General features: G+C 39.8%; 1 long non-coding RNA gene across 2 annotated transcripts in view; it reads left to right on the top strand.

Annotated features, from left to right (window-relative positions):
- Positions 1-22,855, top strand: part of LOC102900073 — a 28,335-nt gene extending 5,480 nt beyond the window's left edge. The window contains exons 3-6 of one of the 2 annotated variants that reach the window (XR_006597182.1): positions 11,547-11,763; positions 11,986-12,244; positions 21,295-21,439; positions 22,223-22,855. This is a non-coding gene — a long non-coding RNA (uncharacterized LOC102900073). The remainder of the gene's footprint in view (positions 1-11,546; positions 11,764-11,985; positions 12,245-21,294; positions 21,440-22,222) is intronic. The other variant, XR_006597183.1, reaches the window with a different exon arrangement.
- The last annotated feature ends 1,488 nt before the right edge of the window (positions 22,856-24,343 follow it).

Raw genomic sequence — 24,343 nt, 5'->3', positions numbered from 1 at the left:
AAGAAAAGAGGGGTTCCTGGGTGACCCACTCGATTAAGCGACCAACTCTTGATAACAGTTCAGTTCACGATCTCACAGTCATGAGATCGAGCCCTTAGGAGGGCTCCAAACTGAACATGGAGCCTGCTTCGGATTCTCTCTCTCTCTTTTTCTCTGCCCCTCCCCTGCGCGCGCGCTCTCTCTCACACATACACAAAATAAACTTTAAAACAAATAAAAAATAAACTTTAAAAAAAGAAAAAGAAAACACACATACTGAACAAGTGTGGGATAAGGTGAGTTCCCCAAATACATACTTGATGGCAGAAAAAACAAAACTGTCTGCTATGCTGTCTTTACCCCAATAGTATATGACATAGACAAACTGATAGGAAGGACAATTCGCTGAATGTTAGTCACAGTTATTTCTGGATGGCTTGCAAGCAAATTTGAACATCTTCTTTATGTTTCTCTTTATACTGTTGTTATTTTCCATGTTTTATAATGTATATGAGTTACTAACATAATTTTAAAATTAAGTGCTATTTTAGGAATGTATTCATTTTATCAAATAAATGAATGAATATAATTCCTGAGTCTGCTGCGTGTAAAGCACTTTTCTGAATGCTAAGGGCAAATTAAATGAATAAAATAGGTGTGGCCACTACCACCAAGGAATTTGTTGTTAGATGGGGAGGACAAACACATACTCACTTAATCACTGTTGTAAACTCCTTAAATTCCTTTGGTAAAAGGATAATTGCTATTTAAAACTTACCAGCTATCATTACTCACTGCTTATCAACAAATCCCTCTCTTTCATAAAAGAGACATCAAAGATTTAAATATAAAAATATAATCATGGGGCCCCTGGGTGGCTCAGTTGCGTAGGCGTCTGATTCTTGATTTTGGCTCCAGTCACGATCTCACGGTTTATGAGGTCCAGCCCCGCACGGGGCTCCAAGCTGACAGCACGGAGCTACTTGGGATTCTCCCTCTACCCCCTCCCCCTCTCATGCTCACACTTCCTCTCTTTCAAATTAAAAGATAAACTTAAAATATATATAATCATAAAACACATTTAAAAATGACATTTATGTGCAGGTATATAATCACCTAGGTGTATGTGTGTGCATACACACATACATGTGTTAGAGGGATAATGAAATATAAAAAACTTACAAATTAGTGAGAAAACGTTCAACTACTTAAGAAAAACAGGTGAAATATCTGAATAGCTACTTCACAAAAGGATAAATATATGGTATGATATGATATGAAAGTATGATATGAAAGAATACTCAGCCTCAGGCGCCTGGGTGGCTCAGTCGGTTAAGCATCCAACTTCCACTCAGGTTTGGGAATTTGAGTTTCTGCTGTCAACTCAAAAGCCTACTTTGGCTCCTCTGTCCCCCTCTCTCCCGGCCCCTTCCCCACAAGTGCATGCACACTGTCTCTCTCTCAAAATAAACATTAAGACAAATGCTCAACCTCACTAATAATGTTTTTAATGTTTATTTTGAGAGAGAGAGAGAGAGAGAGACACAGCCTGAGCAGGAGAGGGGCAGAGAGAGAGGGAGACACAGAAACTGAAGCAGACTCCAGGCTCTGAGCTGTCAGCACAGAGCCCAAATCGGGACTCGAACTCATGCTCCATGAGGTCAGGATCTGAGCTGAAGTCCAATGCTGAGCCACCCTGGTGCCCCAGCCTCACTAATAATAAGAAATGCAATCAAAGCAACCTACAAAAAGAAAATATCAAGATACTAATTTTTACCCTTCGAACTGGAAAAAATCAGAGAGTTAGATAATATCCGATGACTTTTGGAGAAGTCAACTGTTCCCCTAAGTGATTAGAGGCACTATCAATTGATACAACAAAAAACCATTTTGCTTCCTGTCCCAGCTTTATTGAGATGTAATTGACACATAACATTGTGTAAGTTTAAGGTGCCAGTATGATAATTTAATGCATTTAAAAATTGCAAAATGCTTATCACCATGGTATTAGCTACCATCTCCATCCCATCACCTAGAAGACACTTCCTTTCAAGTGAAGTCTTGAAGTAAGGAAATGAGAAAGCCTCTGTGTGCTGATCTCCTAGTTAGGTGAAAAGAGGGATATAGTGGACACACATTTCTATAAATAAATGTGTGTGTGTGTGTGTGTGTGTGTGTGTGTGTGTGTGTGTGTGTGTGTGTTTTATGCTGTGTATACATACAGTATTTCTGGAAGAATATAAAGAAACGGTAAGTAATGAAATCTTACCTCTGGGAGAAGGATCAGCAGTGAAGAAACTTACATTTCATCCTGTAAATTTGTTTATTATTCGATTTTTAAAAGTTTTATACATGCATTTACCTTTTATTAAAAAGGGAGACTAAAAAAAAAAAGACTGATTTTAGAAACAGACTGAGCAAAAAACTGTAAATATGTTTTTCAATTTTTTGGCAGCAGTAGACAGCAAAGCATCACAGAATATGTCTTACTTGTTCCAGGAAGGTTGTCTTGAAGGAAGACTCCTAAAGGTGGATGTGTAAAAACTGTAAGGGAAGAAGGTACCCATTGTCAGGGAAGCCCCACCTCCCCGCCCCGTTTTTTGTTTTGTTTTTTTTTTTTTAATGGTTTGAACAAAACTGCTCTTTTTAATATCCCTTCAAATGTAGATCAGTTCTCTGAGGGCAAGGTGGGTAAATTTGCATAGGCTCAAAGGAGATTCCTGGGAGCTTAGGGATGGAGACTGAGGACTTGAACCCTTCTGAGGCTCAATGGCTTTATATCTCTGATGGAGTTAGTGGTCTCCAGGCGGTTCTATCCTGAGTAATGTTGTAGCTGAACTGAGAGCTGTCTGTGGAAGGCTCCTGCAGCCTTAAAGAAAATAGAACATTTGGGAAAATGAGAAAAGACCAATTTTGCAGGGAGTGTAACGGAGGGAAGATTGCCACCCCAAGAGACGTGTGAGGCGGGCAGAGGTCACATCTTGCAGCGCTTGTGGCTTTGGTCATTAGGAATGTCGTTCACCTTAATAACAGTTGGAAGCCATCGAAGGATTTAAAGAAGAGTGAAGACACAATAAAAGTTGCAGTTTTATATGCTTCTTTTGGCTCCTGCACAGGGATTGGAGGGGAATGGAAACAGCATACGAAAAGATTATGGTGTCTAAAGACAAAATTATGTGTCTGTAGCCAGAGATGAGGGATTATTCTGGTAGCTTTAAACTAGGGAGGATGGGAATGGAGGTAAAGAGAGGTGGGTATCTATGACTGACACCATGCTTAAGAAACTACGAGCCTCATTTTTGCTTATTTGGACGGAGGGAGAGGGGGATGTCAAGGATGAGTCCCAGTTTTTTGGTTTGCCAAGCAGCATAGGGATGACATTTACCAAGACAGGAAGCCCTGGAGGAAGACCGATTTGCATGGGAGGATCAGGAGTGTTTGCTGGACATGTTGAGATTGAAGTCTCTTTTAGACATTCAGGTGGCAGTGTTGAGAAGACACTGTTACAGTCTGGAGTTTTCAGCAAGGACTGGAGGTTAATTTTTTTTTAAGTTAGAGCATAAACATTTTATTTGAAGCATAGGTGAAGATGAACTTTCTTAAGTTGAAAAATTAAAGTGAGAAAGGAAAAGGGATTGGTGAGCATCTATCTCAAAGAAGTCAACTTAAAAAAAATTTTTTAATGTTATTTATTTTTGAGAGAGAGAGAGAGAGAGAACGCGCACAAGCTCACAAAATGGGGGAGGGGCAGAGAGAGGGGACAGAGGACCCAAAGCAGGCTCCGCACTGCCTATAGTGTCTCAAACTCATGAACGAAGAGAAAATGACCTAAGCTGAAGTTGGAGGCTTAACCCACTGAGCCACTCAGGCGCCCCAAGAAGTCAACTTTTAAATGTATGGGAGGAGAGAAGGCGGCAGAGAAAGAAAGACAAGGAGAATAAAGCCTTTCAAAAACGAATAATGTAATAATAGGGATTGTTGATTAGTCCCTATGATCATTTACTTTCTCCTTGTTTTACAAATAAGATCACCTAGAGACAGGAAGATTCGTTATTTATCAAGAACAATATCTATTTTAAATGAACCCTTCTTAAATTGCCTTCTAGAACACCAAAGATGCCAAACACCAATTTAAACACCAAAGTTACTACAAGCAGTAACACTAAAAGCACAAAATCACCTGTCCTGCATACCACACCAGCCACATTCTAGCCTCCACCCCGCTGCCCTACTAGTGAGCTAACAGAACCCTTTTCTCCTTAATGGCACAGCTTTTTATGACATTGTCTCTGAGTTTTACTAGAAAGTATGGCAACTCCAACTGACTTCTCTAGAGCGATTGCAGGAATCCAGGAAAATTAGTTTTTTTCTCTTGTGTCACTACTCAGTTTTTAGAAGACGGAGCTAACTATTCCATGCTAATGGCACCCGAGGAGGCACTTCTAAGGATTCTGTTGTTACCAAGTCATCATGGAAGAAGATCTTGTCAATCAATCATTGAATTGGGGCCTTTTGCCCATATATGTCTTTTAAAGATAAATACCTAGTCTAGTCCTTTATAGTCTCGAGCAAAATTTTGCCCGTTGGCAAAAATAGGTAAAAATATGGAACTGATTTCCAGAGGGAGTTTTCTTTGTCTTCAGCATGCTAGAGCAGGGGCCAGCCAATTTTTTCTGTAAAGAATCAAGTGGTAAATATTTCAGCCTTTGCTAGCTAGAGTGTCTGTTACAACTACCATGGTGAAAGTAGCAATAGATAAAACATAGATTCATAAGTGCCACTGTGTTCCAAGTAAACTTGATTTATGGACACTAAAATTGGGATTTCATATAATCTTCGTGTGTCATGAAATGCTATTCTTCTTTGGATTTTTTTCTATCCATTTAAAACTGCAAAAATCACCTTAGCTTGTGGACTTCGTAAAAATAGATGGTAGACTGACTTCTGCTCTAGGTGAGACCATCATAGCATGTCTTGAATTATCACCACCTCCTTTCCTCCCCCCAATAATTAATTCAGAAAATTCAATTCCAGTTGTTGAAAATGAAAATGTTAACCCTGGGGCCAAAAAAAAAATCTGGGAAACATTGGAGTCCAGTTCTTCCAACATTCTTATTTAAGGCAATCTTAGTAGACTGCACCATCCATCTGGGGATGGCCATTTGCTTCCAGTTGATAAGACATAATGGTGACAGCTCAGATAAGGTTCCCAACTACAAATTCTCACCACTCATGCTGAGGTTGAATCAGAGCTATTGTCAGTAAGGATGGTGTCTGTCAATCCATGTGTTGCAAAAACTAGCACAGACCTGATTATTGCAGCAGATGTTTGAAATGTAATTATAAGCACTTAGAGCCATTTTGAGAGAGAGAGTCTAACCCAAGAAGTTCTTTTGGTATCAGACTGCAAAATCAATATGAATTCTTGAAATGCATTTTGCATGCTTCTGGAGCCCTTAGCCTGAAGTGACCTTGGGCCAATAACATCAAGTAGGCCAGAATGTGGTAGAACCCTTTTACAGTCTTTCATTGCTTGTATTTGTCCCATGCTACCTGACATAAGTTTAAGTAATAAAGTCATGAAAATTTCTTCTAAGTGTTTTACACCCAAGGTGATCTGATGGCCCTCTTTCAGAAAGACAATATTACATTTCTACAAAATATATCCTTTATGTCAAACTAACTCATGCTGATGACTTGGGATCAAGCCTTTATTTCATATTCTCACTCTTCACCTAATTTGAGACATAAACCAAATGGGATCTCCTAGAAAGATAATTCTGTAACAGGATCAGCCAAAAGACATAAACATTTAGAGGCCCTCAGACATTGATGACAAGGACATGATAAAAATCTGTAATTCCCAGGAATTCCAAGAAAAATTCTTAAAATCAAACCTCAGACTAGTAGCCAGACTCCTGAAAGTAAACTCCTTGGTTGACAAATACACTAACACAACTGCTTTCCAAGACCCCTCTTTCTCAACTACCCTCCCTGCCCCTCTTGTTCAATCTCCTTTAGACACAGAAACTCTTAAGGAATTTAAGGCATACGAACTGGTAGCACCTGAAGTTGAAAAGGCTAACTATAAACAGGGGGGATTTCTATCTTTATTTATTTTTAGCTTTGGAGACACCTGCTTTGGTCTGTCCTCTTCTCTTGCCTGCAATTTAGTCCATAACCTGTTTGAGATTAGACACTATGGCAAAGGAAATAAAGTTCTCCTGCACAAATATTAGTGGGAGTGCACCTGCCTTCATATTGAGTAGGTAACCTCCACTGGCTCAATCTACCAGGAACACAATCCTGGTAAAAATGTAAATGTGGGACAAGGTTGAGAGCCAGCTCCTTCTGTCTCATTTCTCCACTGGTAAATGGATCTTATTCAATTCTTAATGTTTCATGGATAGGAATATGTTCTAAACCATAGTCTGCATGTTTTCAGGATGGTTGGAAGCTTTTCCTTGAAAATAGGCACTGCCACCATTGTAGCTAAGAATAACCACTTTGGACAGTCCCTTGGTTCCCCTCTAGTAATAGAGGCACTCAACTCACTAATGTTCAACAGATACTTCTACTCTCACAAAACTGCATCCTTCTTACCATTCTCTGGAAAAAGGAATGGGCCAAAACAACCAAATTCCCCGAGGAACTCGCGTTTTCCTGGGTTCAAAGTCATGCCTTTATCTCTGATCATTATTTGCTCCTCCCACTTCAGCCCTTATGAAATAGTTACAGTCAGGGCAGGAAGATCTACTATCCCTCTTGGACCTTAGGAGATCTAATATGATTCAGTCCAATAACCTTAAATACTGCCCAGGTCTTATTAAATACACTCATACTTATGACTAGCAGGTCAATTCTGTTTTTGCCCAGAGTTCCCACCTCAGCCCTTACATGATTTTCAGGTCAGATACCTAGTTTTCTGGGAAAGACAGGTCTGAAAAACTGATCCTGAATCCAAGTAGAAGGGACCTAACTCTGTCCTCCTAACCACCAGTATTGCTGCAAATCTACAAGGAACACAACCTTGAGCTCATGTTGCACAATTAAGGAAGATGGCAGCCTCACCTAAATAGAAATCTGATCCAACAGAAGACCTTAAACCAAGGCTCTTTCAAGAGCTCCGAGAAGCAGAGAATAGCATGAAGTACCCTGCTTTCCCAAGCCCCACCAAACAGGCACAGAGCATCAAAAAGTGGTCAGCTTCAACCCCAGATTCCAAAACAAGATCCTCCAGGGGTTCCCTGCTTAATCCCTGCCTTCTTTGTCTACTCTTCGTCAAACTGTTTCTTCTATTTCCATCAATCTTGGAACCAATGCTCCCCTTATTACACAATACCTTGAAATGATTTTGCCCCTCTTTGTTCTGTCCTGTCCTGTCTCACCATATAAACAAAAAGAGAACAAAGCTCTCTCATTCAATTTGTTCTGTTTTTTTTTTTTCAACTGTCCCTACAGTCTCAACCCATCCCTCACCTGACCACTGGGATGGACACTCCATTGCCTTCAACACATCCCAGGGAGACTTTCTCCTTAATGGTCTATATGGGTAATTCAACCACTTCCACTTCATCAACCCCAACTTCTCAGCAATTCCCAACATAATCAAGACGTCTCTTAAAATCTCCAAAACTCTAGGCACCTAGGTGGCTCCGTCAGTTAAGCATCTGACTATAGCTGAGGTCATGATCTCACAGTCCATGAGTTCAAGCCTCACGTTGTGCTCTGTGATGACAGTTGAGGGCCTGGAGCCTGCTTTGGATTCTGTCTCCCTCTCTCTCTGACCCTCCCTCACTCATACTCTGTGTCTCAAAAATGAATAAATGTTAACAAAAATTTTTTAAAAATCTCCAAAACTCATGATTCTACTTTCCCCATAACAGGTATAAGAAAAAAAACACATCAGCACTTTCATTTCTGATAACCATCTTCTCCTTCACTACTTTTCAACTAACCTTGCAAACTTTGTTGAATTCTAAGTAATGACTATGGCCTCCTGCCAGATCTACCCAATGGTGAACTACAACTATTATTATTAATTACTACACCCCCCAAAGTGCCTGTGTCCCCCTGCCAAGTATATTACATTTTATGTGGTAGCAAGCCTACACCTGCCTTCCCCATATGATTTTTTCCCTTACATCTTCAGAAACCTTATCTGGGACTTCCAATTATTTAAAATCACTAGTCTACCTGTTGGCCATGTGTCCATCTGGAGATTTAAATGGTCACTTCAAAATGAGGCAAATATAAGTTATTCAGGAAAGTTCATAGAGGGGTCATTAATTCTCCCTTTATGTGTGCTGTGGAGGCTATTATATCCACTATGGAAATTATAAATTGGAAAAAATAGAAAGGTCTCCAAACGCATGCAGAAGTAATAAATGATACCATTTCTGCCATAGAAACACAACAAATAAGCTTAAACTCACTGGTTCATGTTGTTATAGACAATCATATAGCTCTCAACCTCTTCCCAGATGGTCAGGGAGGCATCTGCTCCATAGCCAAAACATCTTGTTGCACTTGGATTAACATCACACACCAAGTAGAATAGTCAACCACTAAACTCAAGGAAAAGGCTATTTGGCTCTCTAAAAGTTGATCCAAATGGCCTATCAGACACGCTGTTCTGGATGGGAAATGGAATCTAGGATCCTGGATTTGGGGTATATTGCAAGAATTACTCACCCTTCTTATAATCTTATGCCTTACAGTTAAATGATGCATCCTGTCCACAGTCTTAAATGCTACTATGTAGTTATTGTCTCAAAATATGATTCAAAAATGTGTATGATCCATCAGACTCCAAAACAACTCCACTTCCAACTAACTTCTCACTCAGAGGCTGAATTTGAGCTTTAAGTACCAAGATCAAATCTGGAATGACAAAGGTGTAGATCTGTACATTCTCCATCGCTTTGTTTCCCTTGCAGTTATTTAAGGACAACCTTATGGTTGTCTTCAATAAGAGGAAAGGTGATGTGACAAGGTCAAACACATCGCTTTTCTCTATTGCCTGAACCTACTAACAAGGCCAGACAGAGACCTTTCCCCTTTTGCCCCTAGTCAATTTCTAATTCTTCGTCTCATGAGTGATTAGCTAACATTAAAAGTATGTGTCTTCTGGGGTGCTTGGCTGGCTCAGTTGGAAGAACATGTGACTCGATCTCAAGGGTCATCAGTTTGAACCCTATGTTAGGTATAGAGATTACTTAAATAAATAAAAATTTTTAAAAAAAGTATGTCCTCTGAAGCTAGCTAGACATAGACATAAACATTTCCTGTTGAGATGACTGAGACTTTGTCTGATTGCAAAACAATTCCAACAGCAAATCACCCCATCTGTCACTTAGCTACTGCTCTCTTTAAAATGTCTAGGGTGAATCCACCCTACTGAGAAACTCATCTTCAGATCTAGATGCTGTCCCTATTGCAATAGTATGAATAAAATCATTCTCCTTAGTTGTTCAGTTTTTGTCTTATTTTTTAAAGTTAATTTATTTAAGCAATGTCTACTCCCAACATGGGGCTTAAACCCATGACCCCAAGATCAAGAGCCGCATATTCTACTGACTAAACCAGTCAAACACCCCCAGTTTGTGTCTTTAACATGGCTTATGCAGATGGGAAAGAAAATTTTCATCCTCCTTTGGGAATTACATCTGGTCCCCAAAGAGTCCAGTCATGCATAGTTTATTTCCAGGTAGTGAGAAGAAAATGACCTTTGCTCCATTGAGGCAGACCTGGGGCTGGGCAGAGACTAGGAACCAGGCAAAGAGAAATTTCTGCAATAAACACCCAGTAGGAGATAGATAAATAGCACAGTGTAATATTGATTATTTTTTAGCAAGTTACTTGTTATTTTTACCACTGTTAGTACCTTCTCATTCTTAGTACTCAGTCAATTATTTTTAAATTTTCAGTCTGGGTGTAGCTGCACTATGGAGAATTAAGGAAAGAGTCCTGTGTCCCATCTTGGAAGAAAATGTCAAAGAGCAAGCAGCACCTTTTTTTTTTTTTTTTGAAGTAATGTCTGCACTCAATGTGGGGTTCAAACTCACCTCAAGGTCAAGTGTTGCATACTCTACCGACTGAGGTAGCCAGGCACCCTGGGAGCAAGACCTTCTTTAAGTAGCAGAGGAAATTAATGAGAAATCTCCAAGAACAAGTCTAAAAGTCTTTGAGACCTGCTTCTCTCCCCATCAGATATTCTTTCTGAGTTGCCAATTTGTGATGAGCTGAGTTTGGATTTTATTGCAAGTAGTTTGCTTACACAAGAAAAGAACAGAGTTGGTGGGAGCATGCATTAATATGAAAGTCAAGAGCCAATCAACAGGGAAATGTTGGCGGTTTGGAAGCAGGCTCTGACTACTAGGGAGAGTGAGAGGTTGTGCAAGATAAATACAGAACAGATGGTCAGATAATTGAGAGTCTATGGTCTATTAGTGGAGGAAGATTGTTAGGGCGAAAAGCTAGATTAGTCAGTCGGGTAAGGCAGCCGAAGGGGCTGCTGTGGAAGATGTTCACATTAACCAGGATCTTACTCCACTGGAGCCTTGAGGGTAAATTGGTTCAGAAATCAGTAAGAGTCTCACCTCAGGAGTTAGTTCTCCTACGATTTAAGAGACCAAATCCTCCAGGTGAATTAGACTCTAAGTAAAACACTAACAACCTAAAGAAAGCTTGGATTTTCTGTTCTTTCAAGGGTAGATGGGAATATATACTGCACAATCTCATCTTGAGTACGGGTGAACACTAGCCATATTGATATGATCGCTTAAGGAAATGATGCTGGAAATTTAACTTTTCGGATTTTTCCCACCCATATAACTGCAAGATGATTTCGGACCTCCCAAGGGTTTCTGTGATTCATCATCTGTTGATACTGTTGCAGGGTCATCAAGCATGACAGCCAAGAAAGAATTCTTGAGACATTGACAGTACAACTTAGTAAGTTCATTTAAGTAGCACAGAGACAGGACCTGCACTTTTGCTGTATGAAGCTGGTGGTTATCATCAAGGGGGAGGGAATGTGCCAGGAGTATTAGATCATAAATGGCTTCTTCAAATTTCTACTTGTAAAACTACTTTCTCAAGATTTCTTTGGTGCTTATCATTCAGTTCGATATTAACTATTGGTGAGATATACAGGCAGTCATGAAATTCTTTAAGGATGTAGCAACCAGCAGTATTTGATCCTTATCAGAACTATGCAGGGTATAGGTCAGCCTTCTGGGCTAAAGGTGAATACTTTCTGCTTCTATCTCTCAACAATATCAGAAATATGGTGCAGAAATATTGGATTAAAACTGAGAAGTAGAAGCACTAAATTCTAAGCCTTACATTGCAACTCTTGGGTAGGCTTCATTGTGTTAATGGCCATGACATCTCAGAAATACTGCATAACACAGGAATGAAAAAAAAAAAAAGAAACCAAAACATTTCTGAGTCCTAAGTAATTAGGGGTAAGCATTAGGGAGAGAGAATTAGATAAAAGACCCAACTTTTACTACAGTTGATGATGTGTCTGGGTTAACCATCTGAACTTTGAATGATTGCAGGTGCAGTGACCGGAAGTTCTCTACAGTTGCTAAGAAGACTCTAAGGATATTGAAAGTTAAGTAGGGCCACACCTCAGGAGCCACAGGAAAGATTGGCTGAACTCCAAAATGAAGAAGAAAAATACATAACGAATCATTTTCAGTCTCTACTGGCATCTTCACCACAAATCTAGTAGACTAATTAAACACTCTATGGATTACATTCTATTAAAAACATGTATGTATATGGAGAGATTATCTCATATATGGCTTATTTACCTAACCATAGCCTATTTGAAGACAACTTATTTGACTTGAAGATAAAGGTTGAGAACTGAAACTACCTTCCCTTACCCACAGTTTGGACACTAAGGAATTAAAATGCCTGTTTTGCCCTCACTACCTACAGATAACCTAACCCTCTACTTTACATGACTTTACTATTCCATTGTCTTCACAGGTGTGACTTTCAAAAGACCCATCAATTCTTCAATGGAAAACATCAACACACAGTCTGCATCCTAAGATTCTTGGAATGTCTTGCCTGAAAAATCCTTGCCTGCTGTTTTTGACAACCCTGGGCTATTGTCTCTTAATCTTTACCCAGTTCTCATCAAGCTCCCCAGCGAACTAAATCTCTGATTCTCAATTAATGCTGAATTCGTTCCCCCACAGAGACATTACCAAAGCTTTGCAGAGGTTGTGTTCTTCATTAATATGTAAGCAATATACTTAACTTTGTCTTATCCACAGGTTGTGTTTGGGGATATTTGAGGAGCCAGCAAACAACAGATCTTTTTTAGTTGTTTTGCATAGAGCAAAATTACACTTCTAGCTTTCAAGAACATCTACAAATGGTTAGTTTGTGCTGGCTTCTTTAAAAGATGGACTATAACTTCTCCCTGCACACTTAAAAGACAGCTTCCAACAGTAACAGCTGTATCATTACTGTAGTCTTGGGAAATGTATAATGGTCTCAGTAACAAACAGGTATGGGATCTTTCAAGAATATATGGCAGATGTTATATTTATTATTTTTGTTGGTACATCACGGCCTGGGTAGCTTTCTTTCTTCCCTCATGTTCCTTTATTACTTAGACTCTCATTCTTGACCCTTGGAGCTTCACTGGTAGAGTAATTGAAATCACTTCCTACCACATGATACAAACTGTTATAACAGTTTCTGAACTCTTTTCCTAATGGACTTTTGAACAGTATGTTCTCTTAAACTGACTTTTTTGACGGAAAATGTAGCATACATTGTCATGCCAGAAGCAGAGACCTAGTATAAAACCAGAATTTGAGCAGACTTATAGGTCTGCAGATATTAAGGAGTATATAGTTTTTATTACTGATAACCTATTGGTCTGTGTTGAAAACCACTTTTAGTATTTATGGCTGAAATGATACGATGTCTGCAATGTGTTTTAAATGGCTTGGGGATGGGGACTGGGGGAAATAAAGTGTATAGATGAGATAAAATTAGCCTCAAAGATAATAATTTTGAACCTAGGTGATGGACGTATGGAATTTGACTTAACTGTTCACTCTATATATTTTGTGTCTATTTGAATTTTTCCTAATATAAAGTGAAAAAACCCTGAATGTGGTTAGGAATAGTTGTATTGGTTAGGAATTGTCTTAATTCTTCCAAAAGGTCAAATCCGGGACTGTCAAGAGATACCACTTAAGGGATTTACAGTGATTTGAGAACAATGCTGAAACTCCAGGGAGGAAAAAATAGTAAAAAAAAGAACACTATGGGGGCCATTGGGTCATTTATTACATTTTAGTTTCTGAATAAAAGAGTACACCCGAAAGCCCCCCAGCTTTTATCTCATCACCCAGTGTTAAGTGAGGGGCCAGATTTGAGTCATGAGATGGAAATTATGCACGAGATGGAAACTGGCAAGATACTCAATTGAAAGAACATTACAGAATGGTTTCTACTAGAGCAGAGGTTTGCAAACTTTTCCATAAAGACACTGATAGTAACTGTTCTCTGCTTTGCAGGCCATGTGCTTTCTGTCACAACTGCTAGACTCTGCCATTGCAGTGCAGAAGCAGCCATAGACAATATGTAAGCAAACATGCGTGGCAGTTCCAATAAAGCTTTACTTGTAAAAATAGGCAACAGGCCGAATTTGGCCTGTGCTATGTAGTCTGCCAAGCCCTGGGTCAGAATACAAGCTTTGGAATTACACAGATCTGAGGCTGTATCCTGATTTTCCACTTAACTGTGTGACCTTGGGCAAATCACTTAACCTTTGAGCTCTAGTTTCCTCAATTGTAAAATGGAGAATTTCAGTGTCTGCATCCAGTGGCTGTTAGAGAAGAATAAGACGATACACATGAAGCATTTAGCTAAGTATCGAGGGTTCCTTAAGTGCTAAGGAAACATTAAGTATTATTAAATCAAGGCTCTTTTGGTATATAATTTATTACTTATTTAACCACCATACATTTAACCATCTTCTTCAAAAGAATGCAAAGATTTTGTCATTTAAGGAACTGCGATCCAAGTGTAAAATATGTAAGAATTATCCCAATTTACTAATTTTCTCATCATTGTTGTTAATCATCTTTGTTGAGGTTCCAGCTGGCTGACAACACTGTTTTCTTCACCCGAACCCCCAATTTTTCCCCCAATGATAGTGAGACAAAAGTTGGGATGAAGATCAAAGTAGCAACTTTTTTTTTTAAACGTTTATTTATTTTTTGAGAGAGAGACAGAGAGAGAACAAGTTGGGGAGGGGCAGAAAGAGAGGGGAGATAGAGAATCCTAAGCGGGCTCTGTGCTGACAACAGAGAGCCTGACACCGGCTGCACCTCATAAACATGAGATCATGACCTGAGCCAAAGTTGGAATGCTTAACTGACAGAGCCACCCAGGCGCCCCAAGATCAGAGGATCAGCTTTATTGTTGATAAAGCTGAAGAAGGGGGTTCAATCTGTGGCCACTGGGGCTTTCTGATAACCTCTTGCAGTAGGTCATTATATAGGCAGTGTTGGGCAATCTTATGCCTCCCCTTTGCATAAGCTGAAACTGCCTGGGTAAGCTTTCTGCTCAGCACAGAAGGCAACCCGAAAGCACACATTCTTTAAATAGGCTAGCACCAAAAGAGCAAAGGGACCGCACTGAGAAAAAGGAATATGGAAGTAGAGAAATGGAGAATTTCCACTTACACTTAATACCAAGTCAAGTGTGTGTCAAAAGTTACGTGAGGCGCTTCACTCGGATCAGCCTACAAGACCCTTACAACAGCTCCCTGAGGCAGTGTTATGAGTAAACAAGACAGGGAGAAAAAGGGAGAGAATTCCCCACAATCTCCCAGGAAGAAAGTGGTAAGGCCAGGATTGAAATCCATATTCAGTTCCCTACCTCCAAAGCTCAGGAGCTCTTTTTAGCAAATCTGGACCTAAAAAGAAAGCAAGCAACAAACCCAATCGAAACAAGAATGCAAACGAGTTTAGTTTAGACCTTGTGTTTGTAAGCCTTTATTGGTGCACAACCATCCCTACATTACTTCCTAGATGTTTGAAATGCATATGCTTAATAAATCCACTCTTAGATTTTGCCTACAATCTATGTCTGCTACTTAAAACAAAACAAAACACTCCAATATTCCTATTAAAAAGAGGAACATGGAGCCACCTTCAATTTCCTGGCTTCTACTCCTTTCTTCATACCAAATAGTGGTGCTGAGATCCCATCTACAAATTCTTTCAGCTTCTGAAGATGGAATTGGCTTGGTCTTACAGACTTAAATTCACTTAAAGTGGTTATGTGCCCTTTTTTACTATCTTCTCAACTATCTTGGGGTATAATTCCTTTTTTTAAATTGGACCTTTTCAACTTGAAGGAGACCGAATAGAAATATTTTAGTGTTCTATCACCTGTTAGCATTATACTCTTTAAATGGTAAGCCTATCCCACCATTTTTTTTTCCTCTAGCTCCAGATAGTTGAAAAATCCCTTTCTGTCATCTCTAATGTCTTTTGATAACCTAATGTACTTAGCTTTTTACTTTCCTGACTGTTTTTAGAGGTTCTTCTTACTCTTTTATATTCATCTTCCGGTCTTAAAATATTATATCGTAGGATTGATGTGATGCTAATTTCACACAGGGCCATATATTGTACCTTTGACCCATTTTCAGTATACAGTTTTTGTACTGAAGGGAGATTTGAGCCAAATTGTTAGATTCCATAAAAAATGAGTAAGGTTTTCTGACATTTTGATAAAATACTGTTCCCTTAAATAGCCATATATTTAGACGTTCTATCAAAACAACCAACAAGATTGCCTTGCATGATTTGTTCTTAGGCTTTTAATTCGCTTGCTTTCCCAATTGCTGCACTTTCTTTCAATGTTAAATCTGTTGTTTTGCTAGATGATGTTCATTTTAGCAGAGAGGAGTTATCAAAATTTTGGTGCATTTTAGGGAATTTGGTTTGGATTGCCCTTCAAATACAAAATTGATGCTACTGACCCGCCATTAGTAGGACACGAAATTTGAGTTATTTCCCCTGTGTTGGTGATGGATTGTGCTGCCTGAGCTACTGGCACTCCCTTTCACATTATCCATTGTGACTAATCGCATGCATTTGCAAGATGATTAGCCAAGGTTAGGGGTACAGTCTGTGATTATGGAACAGATTTTTTTCTTTATGTGAAAAATTACTAGCTTATAATAGCATTAAATTATAATTTTGCTTTCTATCCTAACCAATGGTAGATTGTTAATAGCAATTCATATTCCTATGGCGTTTTGTGTATTGTTTGCTATATAGTTCCTGAGTAGGGCTCTGTCCCATCCTTGTTTTTCTTCCATTAAACATTTACATCTTTCTTTTTTTTAAAGTTTATTTTTATTTATTTTGAGAGAGAGATAGAGAGCAAGCGGGGGAGGGGCAGAGAGAGAAGGAGATTGAATCTCAAGCAGCCTCTGCTCTGTCAGCACAGAGCCCACTGTGGGGCAGGAACTCATGAGCCATGCAATCATGACCTGAGATGAAGTCAAGAGTCAGATGTTTAATCAAATGAGCCACCCAGGTGCCCAAACATTTACAACTTTGAAATGTACCAACTCCACTGCTAAAGAACAAGAAGTTCACTCATTTGTTCAACAAACTGAGAGCTTACTATGTAGTAAGTTCTGTTCCAGTGCTGGAGATACAGCAATGAATAAATCAGTCCTTTTCTTCCTAGAGCTTTTCTTTTAGCAAGGGGAGAAGGACAATACACAAGTATCCAAGAAAAGGTGTAGGTCATATGCTAGGAAAGATAAAGTAAGGAAGGAAGATAGGAAGTATCAGGGAGGGAAGTCATTGATAATTTATAGGGTAATCAGGGAAGGTCTCACTGATAAGGAGACATTTGAGCAGAGGTGAAAAAAAGGAAAGGAACAAACCACGTGGCTACTAGAGAAAAGTCTTCCAAGCAGATGAGCAAGTGTAACTACTCTGAAAAAGGAGCATGCTTGCATGTCCAACAAAAGTCAGAAGGCCATGTGAAGCTATTGTAGGGTTTTTGCTTATACTCCAAGTGAGATTGCAAACTGTTGAAAGATTTTAAGTGGAGGAGTGCCTTGACTTTTAAAAAAAAGTCATCTGCTATTTCAGAATTGACTTTGGAGAGAGGTGTTAGCTGGTGCCCTGTAACAAATTGCCTCAAAACTTAGTGAGCTAAACACATACATTCGGTTTCACATAGTTTCTATGGCTCAAGAATTGAGCCATGGATTAGGTTTCTGCTTTAGGGTCTCACAATGTTACTGTCAAGGTGTTGGCTGGGGTTACAGTAATCTCAAGGTCAAGTGGGGCAGGATCTACCTTCAAACTCACTCAGAGTTGTGAGCGGAGTTCAGTTACTAGGGGCTGTTGGACTGAGGGCCTCGGTTCCTTGCTGGCTGATGACCGGAGGTGTCCACAGTGCCATCCCAGGTAGTCCTAGCCATCAGAGCTAGCTAGCATGAAGAACAAAGAGAGAAATCTCAGCACGATGGAAGGCAGAATCTTGTATCTTAGTCACAGAAGTAATATCCCATCACTTTTACTATGTTTGATTCATTAAGAGTAAGTCATTAGGTCCAGCCCACATTTAACGGGAGGGGATTACAGGAGGACATGGCTACCAGGAGGGGGAATCAGTGGGAGCCGCGTCAGAAGCATCCTATCAACACAAGATCAGTTAGGATATTACTGGGGTCTTGTTAATGGCTATTGATACTTCTGTGGCTATTTATGGTGTGGGGTGCTAAATAGTTTCAAAAGCCTTGCTTCTTCTACAGATTCTGGATATATATTTAAAAAAAATTTTTTTAATGTTTGTTTATTTTTGACAGAGAGAGAGAGAGAGAGAGAGAGACAGAGCATGAGCGGGGGGGTGGGGGCAGAGAGAGAGGGAGACACAGAATCCCAAGCAGACTCCAGGCTCTGAGCTGTCAGCACAGAGTGCAACGCGGGGCTCGAACTCACAGTCTGTGAGATCATGACCTGAGCTGAAGTCCGACGTTCAACCGACTGAGCCACCCAGGAGCCCCTGGATATACATTTTTAATTAAGTTTTTATTTTAATTTCAATAGCGTTAACATATAGTGTTATATTCATTTCGGTTGTATGATATAGCGAATCAACAATTTCATATATTACTCAGTGCTCACTACAAGTACCCTCCTTAATGGATTCTTTTGAAGTTCAAACTAATAATATTCACTGAGGCATTGGATATGGAGCAGGGGAGAAAGACTAGAATCAAGGATGACTCTAACATTTTTGGTCTGTGCCCCTGGAAAGATGGAATTGCCATTTTCTGAGATAGAAACAACTCTGGGAAGAGACAGTTTTGTCGAGGGGGAGGAAATAATCAGGAGTAATGTTTTAGACATGTTGACTTTGAGATGCCTCTTTGACACAAAAGTGGAGGTGTTGATTTGGCAGTAGGATATACGAATCTGGGGCTCAGGGTAAAGGTTTGAGCTGTGAATAAAAATTTGAAAGTCATCATCATCTACATTGTGTTTAAAACCATGATACTAGATATGGTTGCTAAGTAAGAGTATATACCAGAAGTTCCAGAGACTGTGCCATATTGGGAAAAAACATCTTCATGAGAGATATTCATGGATAAAGAAAGCCAGTTAACACTCTATCTCTGTAGTCGCCTTTTAGCCCCTAACAAAGACAGCAATGTTTTTCATTATGCAATTAGTCTAGCTTCTTATGGGCGTAAACTTCCAGAACAGGACTTTGGCTCCACCTTTACATTTTTTTCTAGCCAACTCCAAACTGAAAGGATTTCCCAAAGGCAAAAGCAAGCCTACATTGAGTATACTTATTGTGGTGAGTACTGAGTGATGTACAAAATTGTTAAATCAGGGGTGCCTGGGTGGCTCAGTCGGTTAATCATCCAACTCCCGATTTTGGCTCAGGTCATGATCTGAGCCCGCATTAGGCTGTATGCTGATGGTGCAGAGCCTGCTTGGGATTCTGTCTCTTCTCCCTTTCTCTGCCCTGCCCCTGCTCATGCTGTCTCATAAGTTTGTTTGTTTATTTATTTATTAAATAAACTTAAAAAATTTTTAAAAACAAAACAAAATTGTTGAATCACTATATTGTATATCCGAAACTAACACAACACTGTATGTTAACTATACTGGAAATAAATAAATAAATACATTTAAAAAAAGCAAGTCTACACTAATACAAAGTGGAAGCTTTGAAATGATAGACGTTTCTCTCTCTTTTTTTAAATGTTCATTTATTTATTTTTGAGAGAAAGAGAGAGAGAGAGAAAGAGAGTGAGAAGGGGGAGAGGACAGAGAGAGAGAGAGAGAGAGACAGAGAGAGAGAGGGTGTACCAAGCAGGCTCTGCTCTGTCAGCACAGAGCCCAATAGGGTCTTGAACCCAAGAACCATGAGATCATAACCTGAGCCAAAATCAAGAGTCAGTTGCTTAACCAACTGATCCACCCAGGTGCCCCAATGATAGACCTTTCTTAAAAGAACTTCAGAAGTAATTTTTTTGTTTGTTTGTTTTTGTTTTTGTTTTTGTTTTTTAAGGCAAGGCTCAAGGTCACTTAACATGAGTTCAGTTCTTAGAATGCTTTTTCTGGCTCTTCTGTCTTTGACTAATTCCATTCACTATTTTTACTTCAAAAAATCATTTATATACTGACAAGCTCTAAAATCTGTATGTTAAACCATAGACTCTCTTTCCCAAGTTCTTGGTCCATGTTTTCAACTGTCCCCTGGACATCTAGACCTGGAGTCTTATGGAGACTGAAGATGAATTCATGCTTACTTCCAAGAACCTATTCTGTCACTTGTCTAGTTCATGACACCATCCATGACACCATCCATCTATGTCAAAAACCTAGAAGGAGTTCCAGGATTTCCTTCTCTCTCATACTCTGATTAATCATCATCATCATCATGAATAATAAAAAAACTAATGATATGGAGGAGGCTTATAAATATTACATCTAATCATCACAATAACCAATTAGATAGGCATGGTTATACGTACCTAATAAATAGTAAGAGTAAAATTGGGGCATCAGGGTGGCTCCATTGGTTGAGTGTCCAACTTGGGCTCAGGTCATGATCTCGTGGGTTGTGGGTTTGAGCCCCATGTAGGGCTGTCTCCTGTCGGCACAGAGCCCACTTCAGATCCTTTGACCCCTCTCTCTCTGCCCCTCCTCTGCTCTCTCTCTCTCTCTCAAAAATAAACATTAAAAAATAATAATAATGGTAAAATAACTTATGAGATCAGAAAGCAAGTTAATGGCAGGACCTGGCATCCACCCAACTCTTCCAGGCTGCAAATCTGGTGTTCTTTGTCGTCTTAACTGTTGCTTCTTTACTCATCTACCTAGTCTTTTTCATTGTAAACTCAGAAGCATCTCTGCATTCAAATATCTCCTTTCTTTTTTTTCTTTTTTTTTTTTTTAATTTTTTTTTCAACGTTTATTTATTTTGGGGACAGAGAGAGACAGAGCATGAACGGGCGAGGGGCAGAGAGAGAGGGAGACACAGAACCGGAAACAGGCTCCAGGCTCTGAGCCATCAGCCCAGAGCCCGACGCGGGGCTCGAACTCCTGGACCGCGAGATCGTGACCTGGCTGAAGTCGGACGCTTAACTGACTGCGCCACCCAGGCGCCCCCAAATATCTCCTTTCTGAACTCTCACCATGGACTTAATCCAGAACTTGATTATCTCTCACCTGGGCTTTAAAACCTTATCCTAGCTGGCCTCCATCTTTATAGCCACACTCTACCACGACCATCCTTCTGAAAAGCAAAACCAATTGCACTACTGCCCTTCTTAAGTACTTTATCGACTCTCACTTCATGTAAAATTGAGTCTCAAGCCTTAGCATTTTCAGAATCAGTGTCATTTGCAGACTCCAACATAATTCTGGGTTCAGAGATATCATCCAAGTACCCTTTGCTCCAGAAATTCCACGCTTCTTTTTATTAACCTGGGTTTGGCTTTCTTCTTAGAATGCCATGACTTCTCTCTTCTAACTATAAAAGTGTTACCCATAATTTAAGATCTAGTTCAAGTGTTACCTCCTCTGTGTGCCTTTTATACATTTAGGCAAAGCTAATCCCTCCATCTCCTGGGATCTCGGGGCTAATTTCTGCTTACATCTCTGCCTCGAACAGTAGACTGTGAGATCTTTAAATACAGAGACTGTCTTGTTTGTCTTTATATTCCCAGTGCTACCACATTGAGACATTGTTTAAATATCTGTTTTACAGATGTTAACATCATCCATATATCTGATTCAGATTTTTGAAAATGTACAGATGAGCTGTTGCTATAGGAGAAAAGGCCACATCTTGATTGAATTTCATAGATTCCAGGAAGGATCGTATTAATCATCCTTGTTTATGTGCACCTAAGGTATGCTTTGAAACTTTTTGTAAGGTAGAAATCCTTTCTGTTCTTTTCAGTATGAATGAATTAGACAGATAAGAATAATACAATTAAGTTACATATTTTATACCAATGACAATTTAAAATTGGTTAAATGCCATGCCATCAGCACTGACTGGAAGTAGCTAATAAATTCATTTGTTAGATCTTAGATCCATAGAAAGTACTCAGTGTTTAGGGAAGGCTAATAAAGACATTAGGAAGGTCTTGAGGCCGTTCTCTTTGTTGTCATTGCTCCTTTTTTCCCCTTGCCTTTGACATACTGCAAACATATCACCTGCAACTCGTTTTGTCCAAAGATTTGAACAGCTAAACCCACATAAAACTGACACTATCGTTTATTGAGTGTTTCAAGTCACCTCCTGTCACCAACTTATTTTTAGGAATGGAGGCGGTTGAGACACTTTTGAAGTTGCTATAATCTTGTTTAGGTTAATTCACCCAGTAGTACTTTAAAAATTTAAAGTCTTCCCCACACCCCTGCCCACCACCGACAGTGATTACAGTGATGATGTGTTTTATAATTTGATAGCAAAGCAATTTTTTGTAAAGAAACACTTTAAATATGGCCCTGAAATAGTGGTTGTGCAAAATGTTGTACTAAGTAAGCAAGCTAGGAGTAGTGACAAAATTTGTGGTTTGTATGTTAATTTCTGGACCAAATGAAAAAGGTACAGTCAATTCTGTATTGCGCAATTTATTTGCCATCTTTTCGTACCTCCCCAGTACCCATTCTCCTCTTCTCAATAGACTCTGACTTCTATTTGGATATCATGTGGTTTTAGGAGGATGTAACTCCAGCCATCAGCTTAAAGAATACAGCATCTGACCTGCCATTCTCCTCTTCTCAATAGACTCTGACTTCTATTTGGATATCATGTGGTTTTAGGAGGATGTAACTCCAGCCATCAGCTTAAAGAATACAGCATCTGACCTGGACCAAGCCAGTTGGAACAATAAACTCCTATAACCACCATGACTGGTTTAAGAGTTGACCTAATCAGAGAGAGGGAATTTTGAGAAAGCCAAGACCTTCTTTTGCTTCAGATAGGATGACCCACAGATGTGAAGTCTAGAACTCTTGAAGCCATTGTGTTTTATTCACAGAACCTACTTACGGATAAGAAGGGCACACAAAGAAAGAAAGGGGTGAAAAATTGAAAGCAAGACCGAGACACAGACCGGTTACATTGTAACCAAACCGTGCCTAAAGCCTGCCCTATGTCTTGGTCTGTCATTTAGAGTAGCTAGTAAATTCTTCTTCTTATGTTAGTCACTTTGTGTTCAGTTTTCTCTTTCTTGAAATCGAAAACATTCTGATATATCCATTTTCATGTGTGGCAGAGTAAGATTCTTTGACTATGAAAAATAGGTTTTGGTATTTATATTTGAATACAAATGTGTTTGATCCATACATTGCAATAAATAATAAAGCCACATTAGTAAGTCTTAACTCTGTAGACAATGTACTCAGATTTGCCCATCGTACTCTTGCTCAGGATCCATTCTGCCTTGTTAGGAAGACTCACCTTGACGAACTCAAGAGTAGGGGATTTCAGAGGTGAACTAGTTATATTGCTTGTTATGTCTGATAACCTGGATGCATCAACGGGAGTGGGGGTGGGGCGGGGTGGTATCAGGAGCTCAACTGAGCTGTGAAAAAGAGAGCTGAGAGGCTACGTATCAGAGTAACTGATGAAAGCGACAAGCCAAAAACGAAAGAGTTAAGTTTTTAATCATTTACTGAGATCATGTAAAAGGCTACAACCAAAGTGCCAACTCCTGCTCTTCAATTTTCCCCCACAAAATGGCATACTGGCCCAGGATCTGCTAGGTCACTGTGGTATGGGGTTGTCTCACTGTTGATGGAACTCCGGACAAAAGTGTGTGGTATTTTTACAGACGCCAGGTGGCGGCAGTGGGGGGTGGGGTGGGGTGGGAATATTGAATACTGATAAAGGGGAAGAATATCTTCAAGGTTTGTCCCTTTGCCCAATAAGAAGGACTTGGCAGAGGCGCCTGAAGAGGCCCTCAGCCCAAGGCCTCAGATAAAGACACCTAGGAACACAGAAGCTTGAGCTAGGAATGCAAATAGAGATGTAAGAGCCTGACCAGCCAGGGGAGCCCGGGACCTTGACTGCAAGTCCCTTCAGAGATTGCAATGTACCGACTCTGCATCAAGTCCGGCATGGGGAGGGCGGCTTTCCCTTGTGAGGCCTGCCACGTAGGGTCTTTGTGATTGGCTGCGATCAGGGCTGAAAAATCCCACGTTAGTTTTTTAAACCAGGAGCTGGACTCCTCAAGAGGAAAGCCAGATTATTTTTTAACTCTCAGAGCCTGAGACTTTTCATAAAACTATTTAATGTTGTATATAAGTACCCGATGTATCACATGGATCAGAGTTCACTTATCCATTGTTTGAGTCCTTTCGCATTTGTGGGTTTTACTTTTCCTTGTTGGAAACCTTTAGGTTCAAAGACTTAAAAAAAAAATTTTTTTTTAATGTTTACTTATTTGTGAGAGACAGAAAGAGACAGAGCATCAGTGGGGAAGGGGCAGAGAGAGAGGGAGACACACACACAGAATCCAAAGCAGGCTCCAGACTCCGAGCTGTCAGCACAGGGCCCGATGGGGGACTCGGGCCCATGAACCATGAGATCATGACCTGAAGTGAAGTTGGACGTTCAACCGACTGAGCCACCTAGGCGCCCCTAGATTCCAAGACTTTTAAGTGTCTTACAATTTACGTGGGAAAGTAAAATTTAACAGGCAATGCTCAAGAGGAAATCAGCTGCTCGGTATAATCAACAAAACTTGGTGTCACATATTCTAAAATTTAGAAATCTTGAAGAACAAAGAGATCCCTAAGTA

Source organism: Felis catus, chromosome B1, assembly GCF_018350175.1.
Source record: "Felis catus isolate Fca126 chromosome B1, F.catus_Fca126_mat1.0, whole genome shotgun sequence".
Classification (NCBI taxonomy): domain Eukaryota; kingdom Metazoa; phylum Chordata; class Mammalia; order Carnivora; family Felidae; genus Felis; species Felis catus.
Note: the sequence above shows the minus strand (reverse complement) of the source record. Positions and strands in the feature narration are given on the sequence as shown.